This window comes from Chrysemys picta, chromosome 6, assembly GCF_011386835.1.
Source record: "Chrysemys picta bellii isolate R12L10 chromosome 6, ASM1138683v2, whole genome shotgun sequence".
In the NCBI taxonomy this organism is placed as follows: domain Eukaryota; kingdom Metazoa; phylum Chordata; order Testudines; family Emydidae; genus Chrysemys; species Chrysemys picta.
The window spans coordinates 35,205,314-35,217,137 of record NC_088796.1 but is presented as its reverse complement, the minus strand read 5'-3'; the positions used below and the strand labels follow the sequence as shown (position 1 = coordinate 35,217,137).

The following is an 11,824-nucleotide window of genomic DNA, read 5'->3' as shown; positions in this document are numbered from 1 at the left end:
CACACAGTTAGCTAGTCATATAGTGCTGGTTCATCATCCCTATTCCCAACAGCTCAATTGCAAGAAAAGACAGTGAATAATATATTGAATACCTTTGGAATATTGCTTTTCCATGTAAGCATTGCTTGAATTGCGGCAGGGATCTCAAGTGCTGGTGAATGGGAGGGGAGGAGATCCAGGCAATCATAAATAGGAAGAGAGGTGTTTGGGTTGGCAGGGGTGGTATGCACAAGACAAACAAGCTATTAAAATGTGGTCCATTCAGTGAAAAAGTTGGTGTTAGATTATGTGTTGGATGCCAGTCTAATTGTGAACAGCAAATTGTATCAAGTTATGTTCAGATGCTATAAGCAAATATAGATAAAGTGATCTGGTATGTGAGAGCAGACCAGAGCTCCCTCACCCACTGTTTACTTGTGGACTAAGATAGAAAGCAAGTGAATAATGACTGTTCTGTTTTGTCCTCAGTAACAGTTAGCTCAAGATTTTTCCAAAGTGACTAGCAATTTTGGCTGCTTCAATTTTCAGGTGCCCAGCTTGAGAGTGTGATTCTCTGTGGGGAATAGAACCCAGGCTGCGGGATGGCCAACACCTCCACGCTGCCACCTAGAAGCCATGATATGGGTGTATGCATCATCACATAGACCATGGAGATAAACACCACCTTGGAAGGCTGGACTGACAGCTTCCCTTGTGGCCCCTCGATTGGCCCAGGCATCCCAAGAGAAGTTCCAGGAAGTGTTTGTGCAACTAGATGGACTCCCCAGACAGCTGTAGTGATGAACCTATCTCTCAGCTTGCTCCTGGACTCTGACCCCAACTTGGAATCTGGCTTCTGCCCTTGAAACCTGACTCAGATCCTGACCCTCAGTTTCAGTACTTGAACGCTGTCTTTCACTTTGCCCACTGGTTTCAGTGCTTGGATTCTGGCCCCATTTTTTGACCCCTGGTTTTGGTGTTTGGACTCAGACTCCAGCCGTGACCCCTGGCTTCAACGCTCAAACCCTGACCTAGGCTTTTAGATTTGGACACCAGCCCTGACCACTAAGCCTGTCGTGATAGTGACTCTAAAGAGATCTGTTTTGGAGAAAGTGCTGAGCACCTGCCCTCAAAAAACAGACTCCTTTAAAATGTCTCAGATGGTGTATCCAAAAACAGAGGCACCTAAAGTCCTGTGGCTACCTGGGTCTCCCATATCCCAGATGAGAGCTCTAACCCCAGGACTAGAATGTCAGTCCCGCTCTCTCTCTCTCTCTCTCTCTCTGAGCTAGTGAACACTTCATTATTTATTTATACAAAGCGGAACAGCTCCAGCAGGGGAGCTTGAGAGAGAAAAAAAATTTGTTGAAAAATTTTCTGTAAAATCACCAGTCACTGTGGAAAATCTTGAACATCCTCATTAATCTTCTGGTGAAAGACATTGTCAGGAATGAGGCCTTCAGCTGAGCCAATCTCCAGGCAACCTACCAAGTGCAGCAGGCCTGTAGTAGGCTGCCTAATTGGCTACACCATCTGATTGGTTGGAAGAGTCAGCAGACCAGCTCTTAAGCCCAGCAGCAGCAGCCATTCAGCAGCTGCTCAGAGCATTCACCCATGGCTGCAATAGCTCCTGAGCCTGCTTGTTCCAGGCCAGCCTTGTTCCAGCCTTGCACCAGCCTTGCCTCACTCCAGGTAACCAAGTTGTGACCCCCAGCTCTGATTCCTGATTTCTGACTCCAGCTCTGATGCTGGGCGCCTATTTGGCTCCAACCACTAGGCATGACCGCCCACATCTCAGTTTCTGACCGTTTGAGCAGGACAAAACACCAACAATAAGGGGACTAAAGCTGCTACAGTGAGCATGTATTCTACAACGCCCAATCTCTCTCTGACAGAGATAGTGGGAACTCTACGGATGTTGCAGACCCAGATTCCCAGGTGCAGAATGCAGTCCTGCAAGCTTAAGCCACACCACCTTCAGCTCCAACTCTGGCACCCCACAAACTCAAGCTCCCCCTCCCTGACACATTTAATGGCAATCATGCCAAATTTTGTGGGTTCCTAAATCAGTGTTGGCTCCTATTTCTGCTATGCCTGCAGTTGTACCCCCTGGCCAAACCCAAATGGCATTGATTATCAGATTACTTACCAGGAAGGCCTTGTCTTGAGCATCTCTGCTCCTGGAAAAATCAAGAGGACAATTTGAGGACTTAGTCCTTTCCCGTCTGGGGGGGCAGCAGGGAAAGGAGCAGAACACCAGCAGCTCCTTTGGTGGCTGTACCGCGTCTCCCCCAGCCCTGTCTTCTGGCGGAGCTGCAGCTGGGAGCCAGAGGAGACCCTGCCTGGAAGGGCTGTGGGTGGTACAGCTGCACCGGAGGAGCTGCCAGCGTGGGGTCACGTTCTGCTGCTCCTTTTTCCGGTATGCCGTACCAGCTTGTGATGGGGCACACTTGCCCCGCACTGGACGGGAAAGGGTTAATCGTACATTGTGGGCTGAGGAAACCACACCCCCTTCACCCTACTGGGCATGCTCCAGGTGTACCAATATAAAAGGGAACAGCTTGTCTCAGACTGCCATAGAGGAAGGACGTACGCTGCCCGCTCCAGCCAAGGCTCAGCGGAAGCCTGCGACCTTAGGAGCTGGAGATACCGCAGCCCAGGCGGACACCAAGGCAACCACGGAGGCCTTGCAGAGTTTGGAGGAAGGACAGACCAGAGAACCTAGAGATAACAGGGAGGCCCAGACTACAGCAGCAGGGATGACAGCAGGAAGCAGCCCAGGGGAATCCGATGGCAGACTGTTAACTGAGCCAAAGCCTTGAGTCGGCATGTTTCGGTAGGAGCCTTTCCCTGCTGACTCAGTGGTTCATGCTACGGCCACTACCAGGGCCCTGGGCTGGGGTCTGATGGAGAGGGAGGGCCCGGACCCACCTGTTGGGGGGCACAACCCCTCCCCCTATGTTGACACTGGCTGCTAAACCTTAATGCCCTACGAGCAAGGGCTAAATTATTGATTTGGGCCACTAGGCCTTACTGACTTCCGAGAAGGGGCATATTTCCTGACTCTGGCCATTAGGCATTACTGCTCTGCAAAAAGGGGAAAAGTTATTGACTTGGGCCACTGGGCCTTACTGCCCTGTGAAAAGGGGTGGTTTGATGGACACTGGTCCCTAGGTGTAACTGCCCAGTGACAAGGGTGAATTTATGGACTCTGGCCACTAGGCCATACTGCCCTGCTGATAAGGGTGAGCGTATAGACTTGGGCCGAGTAGACGTAAGATATGTATGCCCCCACACCCCTTTTTCTCTAAAAGGGGTGGGTGCACTCACCCCACACTGGCCGGGGTTTCCCCCAAACCTGTCACACCTGGTGGAGCATGCAGGCATCACCCCAGGCCTAAGGAGAGACCAGTAGACCCGAGGGGAGTACGGGATCTCCCGTTGGTCACCCTGACGGGCTAGCAACCTGAGATTATTGGGTACCAGTATGGAGTCAGATAACGTTTTGAAATGGCTTCTAGAAAGCCAGCAGCAACAAGCTGCACAACAACCGCAATACGCTCAGCTGTTGCAACAGGTGACGAACCACCAACAGGAGATGATGCTGGAGTTGGCCACCCAGCAGCAAGCCTACCAGGAAAGGCTTGTCCAACAAATGGCAGCATTACTGTGGCCAGGTGGGCCGTCGATCAACACTCTAGCGGACCTGGACCTGGGATCTCTACTGCCTGGCCTCCCTCTAAGGCTCATGAAGATGATCTTGAGGCCTTTCTTGTGACATTTGGATGGGTGGCCACCACTGCATTCTAGCCCCTTATTTAACGGGGCAAGCCCAGGCAGCCTACCGCAACCATGACCCCCAGGAAGCCCTGGACTATGTAAAGGAGAAAGTGGCCATATTAGACCAGACCAGTCCAGAGACATACCGCTAGCACTTTCGCTGGGAATGGTACCCTGCAGGGGCTAGGCCACGAGCGGTGGCTCAACGTCTCTGGGACTACGTTTGGCGATGTCTAGAGCCCAACCAGCAGTCCGGTGCTCAGGTGGCAGAAACAGTAATCTTGGAACAGTTCACCCAAATCCTCCCTGTCGGGGGGAAGGAGTGAGTGCGTAGACATTTCCCCGCAATGCTTACATAAGCAGTTGAACTGGTGGAAGATTACTTGGTAGCTGAGACTACAGAACCCCGAACCTGCAAGACGGAGGAATCCATGGGGAGAGGTCAGCCAGCCGGAGGGAACCCCACTCGACCCCCTTGGGAGGACTGTGATGGCTGTTGGGAGTCCTGGGCAGAACCACTGACTTGAATCCGAAACCGACTGCCACCCGAAGTCTTACATGGTGGGAGGAGACACTACCTGTTGGGGTCGAGCCGACTTGAATTGACACGCCGCCAGGAGGGGCAAGAGATCGTTGTTATGAATGTGGTCAAGAGGGACATTTTCGTCGGGATTGCCCCTACATAGACGGCAATTATGGGCAGACCTGAGTAGCCAGCCCCAGGCCCGAAAGAGGGGCCCGGGAAGCTCAGCAGATTCCTCTGTTAATGAGGCGCAGACAGAGCTTGAACATGCTGCGACTTTATCCAGGAACAATGAGAGGACTCTACACTTAAGCATGCCTGGGAACAGGCCACCGCTAGGGATCAAGAAAAGGGGGGTGCTACCCTAAAACCCCAAGGCAAGACCGCCTCTATTGGCTGGTGGAAGAGCCACAGACTTGAGAAGTACTCCGTCAGCTGCTGGTCCCCCAAAGGTTGTGCCAGGGCCTTTTACACCTCACTCATTCAGTGCACTGGACCCCTTCAAGATTATAGAACAGGTAAACCCAGTGGGCTTCAGGTTGCAGATGCTTAACTCATTGGGGATCCACCCCATCTTTCACATTTCACTTTTAAAGCCCTACACTGAGAACCCAGACCCATACTGCTGTAACCCACCAGCACCACCCATAACAGTCCATGAACAGGAGGAGTACTTGGTCCACCGAATCCTCTACTCTCTGCAAGTTAGAGGATGGCTCCAGGAGCTGGGGGACTGGGAAGGCTACATTCTGGATGAGAAGTCTTGGGAACCAGTAAAGAATATCCATGCTCTGGACATATTGTGAGAGTTCCATCGGAAGTGCCCTGAGAAACTGGGTACTGAGGCCCTTAAGAGGCACCCAGCCCTGCTCCTGCCTTGGACCCAGCTTTGCCCCTGTCTTCCCTCAATTCAGGTAACCCAGCTCTGACCCTCGGCTCTGGCATCTGACCTTTGACTCTTGCTCTGACCATTGGGTTCTATTTTTGGCTACTGACCCTGGCTCTGACCACTAGCCATGACCTCCCAAATTCTGGTCTATGACAAGGACAATCAGGTGGTTTTGAACAAAGGATTGGAAGCCCAGACCTCCTGTATTCTAATCCTGCTTCTGTTACTGATTCACTATTTGGCCTTGTACAAATCAATTAAACTCTCTACCTCAGTTTCCCCAACTGTAAAAATGGGGGTAATATATTTACAAGCCTTGCTAGGGGCTAAGAACTGCGTACATGCTATTTTCATTGTTCCAGTGTCTCCTGTACTTCCCAGCTAAATGTGCTTGCCTGGCCCATGCACCAGTTGTATTGCCTTTTAGACTAAACTCTTTGAGGAAGGAACTGTCATTTTCTATGTTTGTACAGCACCCAGCACAACTGGGTCCTGACCTGCCCTTGTATCAACAGCAGTATACATGTTTAAGAAAAGTAAATATTGTGAGGTTTAAGTAGTTAGTGCTTGCAAAGCTTTTAGAAGAGGATAAGTGTGCATTGAAGCAAAATGGTTGTAAAACACTAACAAACCAGAACTGGGAGCATTTTACAGTCACTTGGCACAGGTATCAATGGCTACCTGAAGTGCAAGGCAATGGAGTCAGGCCCTCTGTGCTCAGTCTCATTATTATTGTAGGGTAGAAAGAGCTGGTTGCGGCTGTTCAGATTCTGCAAACTGAGTTATTTTCAAAGGGAGAAAGTGAACATGTCCATGGTGTAATTAAAAGCAGGGGGAGTGAGCTACTGTGTTAACTCTTTTCCAAACACAGCTTCCTGGAGGGACCCTTGAGCATTGCCCAAGCACAAGGCTTGAGTTCTTGCCAACCCTATTTGAGTGGGGGGTGGAGGGGAATGTTTTCTTGAGAAAAGCTACCCTATTAAAGCTTTCTGTTGCCAGGGGAATGAAGAGAAAATTCAGGAAAACTCCTTTTTATGTTCTTTATGATGTTTACTCTGCTGCATAGTGCCAAAAGAGGGATGAGAAAGACTACAACACAGCACAGGGCTGCAAAAGCTGTGTGTACTTAATAGGGTGACACACATGGCTGTGTTTCTCTCTGCCCTCTGCTGAGAGCTGTAGGGAAGATCTGGCCTAAATAACGAAATGAGAAATCATGAGACTGACGGCTAGTGCTCATCAATCAGCTCTCCCCTCCCCCCGCCTATCCCACTGCTCTGACAGGAAGTACACAACGGATGTTTAATGAAAAGGCTGCTGCAGCTTATCTTCACGTGCAGGGGACTTTTTTGTGAACTCGTTTGCTTTGAAAGATATGTGGCCCAGTACGCTAGTATTGTTAGCTCCCATTTTAAGGATGGCCATATGATTCATATAGAAGTTGTGATATATTTGCCAAGGAAAGCTTCCCTACCATTCACTCACTCTTCTAGGAATAAAGTTAGCAGGAGGTCATTGGGGTCATAAGATCTGGCTGTTATTGCATTTTACAGGAAGGAAGATATGTTGTCTTAAGATCAGCTTATCAGCTGACTTTCCTGTGAAGAAGACAGAGACTATTTTCCTGTGCATCACCACCCCCGTAATTCCCAAACGAACCCTCTCAGTTTGAATCTCCTGTCAGATCAGCTGTGTGCAGCTCTAACAGTTCAGTATTAAGCAAAGAAATAAGAAAGCCATTGTAAGGCCATTCAGAATCAACATCTCTTATTAAGCTGACTAACAAGGAGGGATAAACCTCTTCTTTAGTGCTGCCTGTCATCTCAGTCACTTGTTCTCTCTTGGTGTCAATGAACAACTAAATCTGTTGTGATGAAATGGAGTTCTGTTCTAACTGTTTGAAGAGTTCCTTACAAGGACATTGTAAGCAACAGAGAGCTAAGAAGTCTTGTCTATTTTGAAGGTGGTGATTGCTTTTCAGTTTGTTGTTTTGAAACTCAGATTTACTCTGCGGTTTTTTATTGTTTCTTTACATATTTTTTTTGCCAACTCTGATGTTTCCATGCAATTGTAAAATCACTGGCCATAGCTTTTTTTGGCGTTGGGGTCCCCCCTGCCCAAAGTCCTGCTTTCATAAAGTTTTCCATGGGGGAATGGTGGTCTGTTTCCTCTCTCTCTCTGACAAATGCATTTCTGTGATCAGGAAAAATGCAGATGTTACAGATTCACTAAGGCATGGTCTTATTAGCTAATGATTCTTAATCTTTGAAGGATTACACATATTGAATAATGCCATTCATTGATAAACAGTTAAGAGGATCGTCCTGGTTTCTAAAGTATTTACAATGGCAGCTTTAATTGATTATGCTCATTTCCTGTGCACCCAGAAAAACGAAACTAACCCTCCAGTGTTTTGTGCATCTTAAAAGAGCTGATTAATCTAGCAAGAAATAGCACTTGTCAGACAAAACTCTCTGGTTTCAAATTATTTGTTTTATGGGACAGAAACAACTAAAAACCCTGCATTACACAGGAGGCCTTTCTTTAATATCCAGTAATTTCTGAAATGATAATCTAGTAAGATTTTCATCCAACCAACCATGACTTTACTTTGCTTTTGTCTATGTTGAAATCCTTTAGCCTCTAATACTCCAAGCCTTTGGATTCCAGTAATAGTCAAGAGGACAGAGAGGGGTTGAAAACTGGGTCAGCATGGACCCGATTCCATTCCCACTGAAATCAATAGGACTCTTGTAATTGACTTCAATAAGAGCAGGTCAGGCTTCATATCAGCTTTTCCTCAGGCAGTTTTATTAACAGTGACTTGAGCCCCTCCTCTAAAGCTTTTCGGCATCTACATCCTACTGAAAATATTCTGTGTCCAGGTTTCCGTGCCCAAGGCAGGATCCACTCATGCAATTTATATTCGGCAGAGGAGAAGTAAGAAGCCAAAATTGTTAGTTTGTGCATATCACTGTGCATCATTTTCATACTTGGATTATATTTTAGGTATTTTGAACACTTTACGTACAATATGAAATATGCTTGTATCTAGTACTATATCTACTTTAAGTTTCAGTTTTTATTCTCAAACATGTTAGCAATATATCTTGCGTATTAAGTAAAAGCAGCTCTATACAGATATCTAATATTCTGCCTACCAGAATATTCCCCACATTATCTAAGAAGTTAAATACATGGAATACTGAAGAAATGGTTTAGTAAAAGCTTTAATAGATCCTTAATGAACTCAGCAGTATAACTCTAAAATACCAAGACATAGGATATGCTAGAGATATGGCATTACATAAAATGGACTCATACTGTTCTGTTTATCCTAAACAAATTGGGAAAGCCTCAGTCACATTGAATTTAAATCAGAATACTGCAGACTGAATTATAGCAAAACTCAAATGGGAGGCAAAAGAAAGGGGAAAAACTTTTGTGGTTTGTTGTTGTCTGAATGGCTTTTAGTTTCAACTTTTTAATTTGCCACATGCCAGCTTACATCTATGAAGCAACCTTGTTTGAATTTCTACAAAGAATCTCATTCTTTTTCAATAAAAAGATCTGGCAATAATTCTGTTGGCACTAGATGAAGAGCTTGTTTATTCCACTGGTGATGGCTTCTGTTGTTGTTATCTAGTTTAATGAAAGATCCATAAAAAAAGCCCCAAATAAACAAACAAACCCTGTGAAAGTCTGTGGATAAAGATTATATACATTTGCTTTGGATATATTCAAAATGCATGTAGAACTAACCGGATGACAGTGATGTGGTGTTAATAAAATTGCTTCTTACAAGTAGTGGCCTTTATTCAAAGGATACTAGATCACCAGTGAAATGAGTTACTGGGCCTCAGACAGACCTGTGACTGAACTCAGTGTTTTCACTTTACAGTTGTTCACACAAACGCTATTACTTATGGTAATAAAGCAGGTAAAAAATTTTCAGTTGTGAACAAAATACAGTATGAATCTTTCTACTATTTGTAGTTATTAAATTCTACAGGCCTGTATTATTATTATCTATTTTAATATGTAGTTTTAGTTTCTAGATTTTTTTTTAATAAACATACAAACAAACAGAATTTGTGATTGTTACTTACTTGAAGGATTCTTGTGGAAAACATTTGTTATGCTTAGGCTCATAACAGCCTCTTAAGACACACAAATGGCCGAAAGCAGAGAACAAGCTTGCCGAGACCTGTTGTGACCTTAAAATGGAGCCGAGAGCACAGTAATAAGGCCATGGAATATGACTTCTAATTATCACGGAAGGCAAAAATCTGTGGAAGAAGGGCTGTTTCCCACTGATCATGGTCCTTCCATGTTTTTCCCCCAGAATCTTCCTCCCCGGCAGCACAGCTACACTATCTTCCCTCTAAGCCATTGGTTGCTCACTCCTGCCATGCAGACAGGGCCTCAGTTAGATCTCAAAGCTGTGTAGGGAGATATACTGATGCTCATATGAGCAGTAAATTCAGCTAAATTGTGGATTTGCCATTCTAGCTGAGTAGTCAGCATTTGTTCCCCAGTTTCTTCAGGGAGGAAGTCATCTATGCCACACCTTTACCTGGCACAGCTTAATTCCTCCTCTGGGTTGGCCTGCGTACTGAAGGGTGGAGTGAAGACTCTGCCTATCTATGCAGAAGGAAGGAGTAGTAGCCCCAGAGAGGCTGCTGTCCTCCTCCCCCTTGATGCCAGTTGTCCACATAGGAGAATCACAATCCTGTCCTTAAATTGCACTCTGCTCTAAGAGGAGATAATGCAGTGTAGAGCAACTGTTCCCTGACTCCTTTCCCCCTTTGGCTAACCATGCCCCTGAGTCAGGAGTTCAGCTCACATGATGCCGGTCAGAAGGGAATAGAGATCTTTCCCCTCCACAAGCCCCTCAAACCTCACGTCTGTGGCAATGTCCTGGTTTTGCTGCTCTGCACACATGTAGCAGAGAATAGCAGGCTGTAGTCAACTGAAAGAGGCTTTTAAAACAACCAGAAGAGGCCAGGTTACATATAGTTCATCACTGAGAAGGCACTTACTTGGAGGGGAACTCTATTGTCAACATTACTTTTACTTTCTCATCAATGTTAACTACCTGATTTATTGCTCCAGACTAAAAAGCTTTAATAAAACATTTATGATCTTCATGCATTTTTCCTTGTGGAAAATAAACAATTTGCCCTTCTCCTGAAACATAATACTGGGATAAATCCATTTCTGGCCTCACTCCACTGAAGCCAATAAAGGGATGCCAGGGATGATTTTGCCTTTACAGTTAAAAAAAAAAAAATCACGATTCCCACTTACTGCATTCTATACATGCTGAAAGTAACTAATTGCCTTAACATGGGCCATACCCTCTCTCCCTCCCTGGTTCAATAGAAGGGGGGAGACTTTCAAGAGGGTTTCTTTTGCTCATCATTTGCTAAGATAGAATAATAATAAATTATACGACAAACTGACCATGTTGCCTTCCTGTTAGACCTAAAATAGGATTTTGATAAAATCTAAATAATGGTTCACCTCAGCAGCAGTTTCCAGAGCACTGCATGCGTAAAATTATGTTGTGTAAAAACCTAAGAATGGGCACTTCTGCAACTCTTGTAAAGCATTTTGAACACATTAATTAATTAAGCCCACAGCACTGCTGAAAATTAGTCTAGTGTGCACTGCAACACAGGATGCTTTCTAAATATTCTCCAACACTTGAAAATATACAGTGAAAATATGTATTAACACTATGTAATTCTGTGTTTCCCTTTTTAAAGTCCTGATCCTGCAAAGCAATCTGCCTGCGGGACTCTGCATGGATATAAGGGCCTGTGTTGATGGATCACGTTGCAGAGTTGGGGCCTTAGTCTGCATTTTTATTTTTGAAGGGATCAAAATGCATGCCTATGTTTAGGCTCAACTAGGCTCAGTTAAAAGGTGCAATCAATAACTCAGCATTTCCTTTACGGTCACTTTGTGCTTTTACTTTATTTGAAATGAAGTTTGGGTTTTTTGACGCTTAACTTTTAAATATAAATTTACCAAAAAAGGGAAGGTGAAAATCCTTGTCCTCAGGTGCACATCCCTTCCTCTCCTATTGAAAATGGCCCAGCCCCCTCTGCAGTTGTTGGTCCCTTCCCTCCCCTAACCCAAATTCCTCTCCCAGCTATCTGCACCTACCACAAGGCAACTAAAACAATGCCCAACGCTCTGATTACTGATTCATTGACTCTTCCCTACTCCCAGTTCTCCTGCAACCATGCTCAGAAGTCATTCAGAAAAAGGAGAGGGTTTCTGGAAGCAGAGAAGATTCATAGATTCTAGGACTGGAAGGGACCTCAAGAGGTCACTGAGTCCAGTCCCCTGCCCTCACGGCAGGACCAAATACTGTCTAGACCATCCCTGATAGACATTTTTCTAACCTACTCTTAAATATCTCCAGAGATGGAGATTCCACAACTTCCCTAGGCAGTTTATTCCAGTGTTTAACCACCCTGACAGTTAGGAACTTTTTCCTAATGTCCAACCTAATCCTCCCTTGCTGCAGTTTAAGCCCATTGCTTCTTGTTCTATCCTTAGAGGCTAAGGTGAACAAGTTTTCTCCCTCCTCCTTATGACACCCTTTTAGATACCTAAAAACGGCTATCATGTCCCCTCTC

The 11,824-nt window shown here is 45.6% G+C and overlaps 1 long non-coding RNA gene across 1 annotated transcript in view; it reads left to right on the top strand.

Annotated features, from left to right (window-relative positions):
- The window catches only part of LOC135984244 (uncharacterized), a 31,602-nt gene extending 22,345 nt beyond the window's left edge, over positions 1-9,257 (top strand). The window contains exon 4 of the long non-coding RNA XR_010602167.1: positions 529-9,257. This is a non-coding gene — a long non-coding RNA (uncharacterized LOC135984244). The remainder of the gene's footprint in view (positions 1-528) is intronic.
- Positions 9,258-11,824: the final 2,567 nt, after the last annotated feature.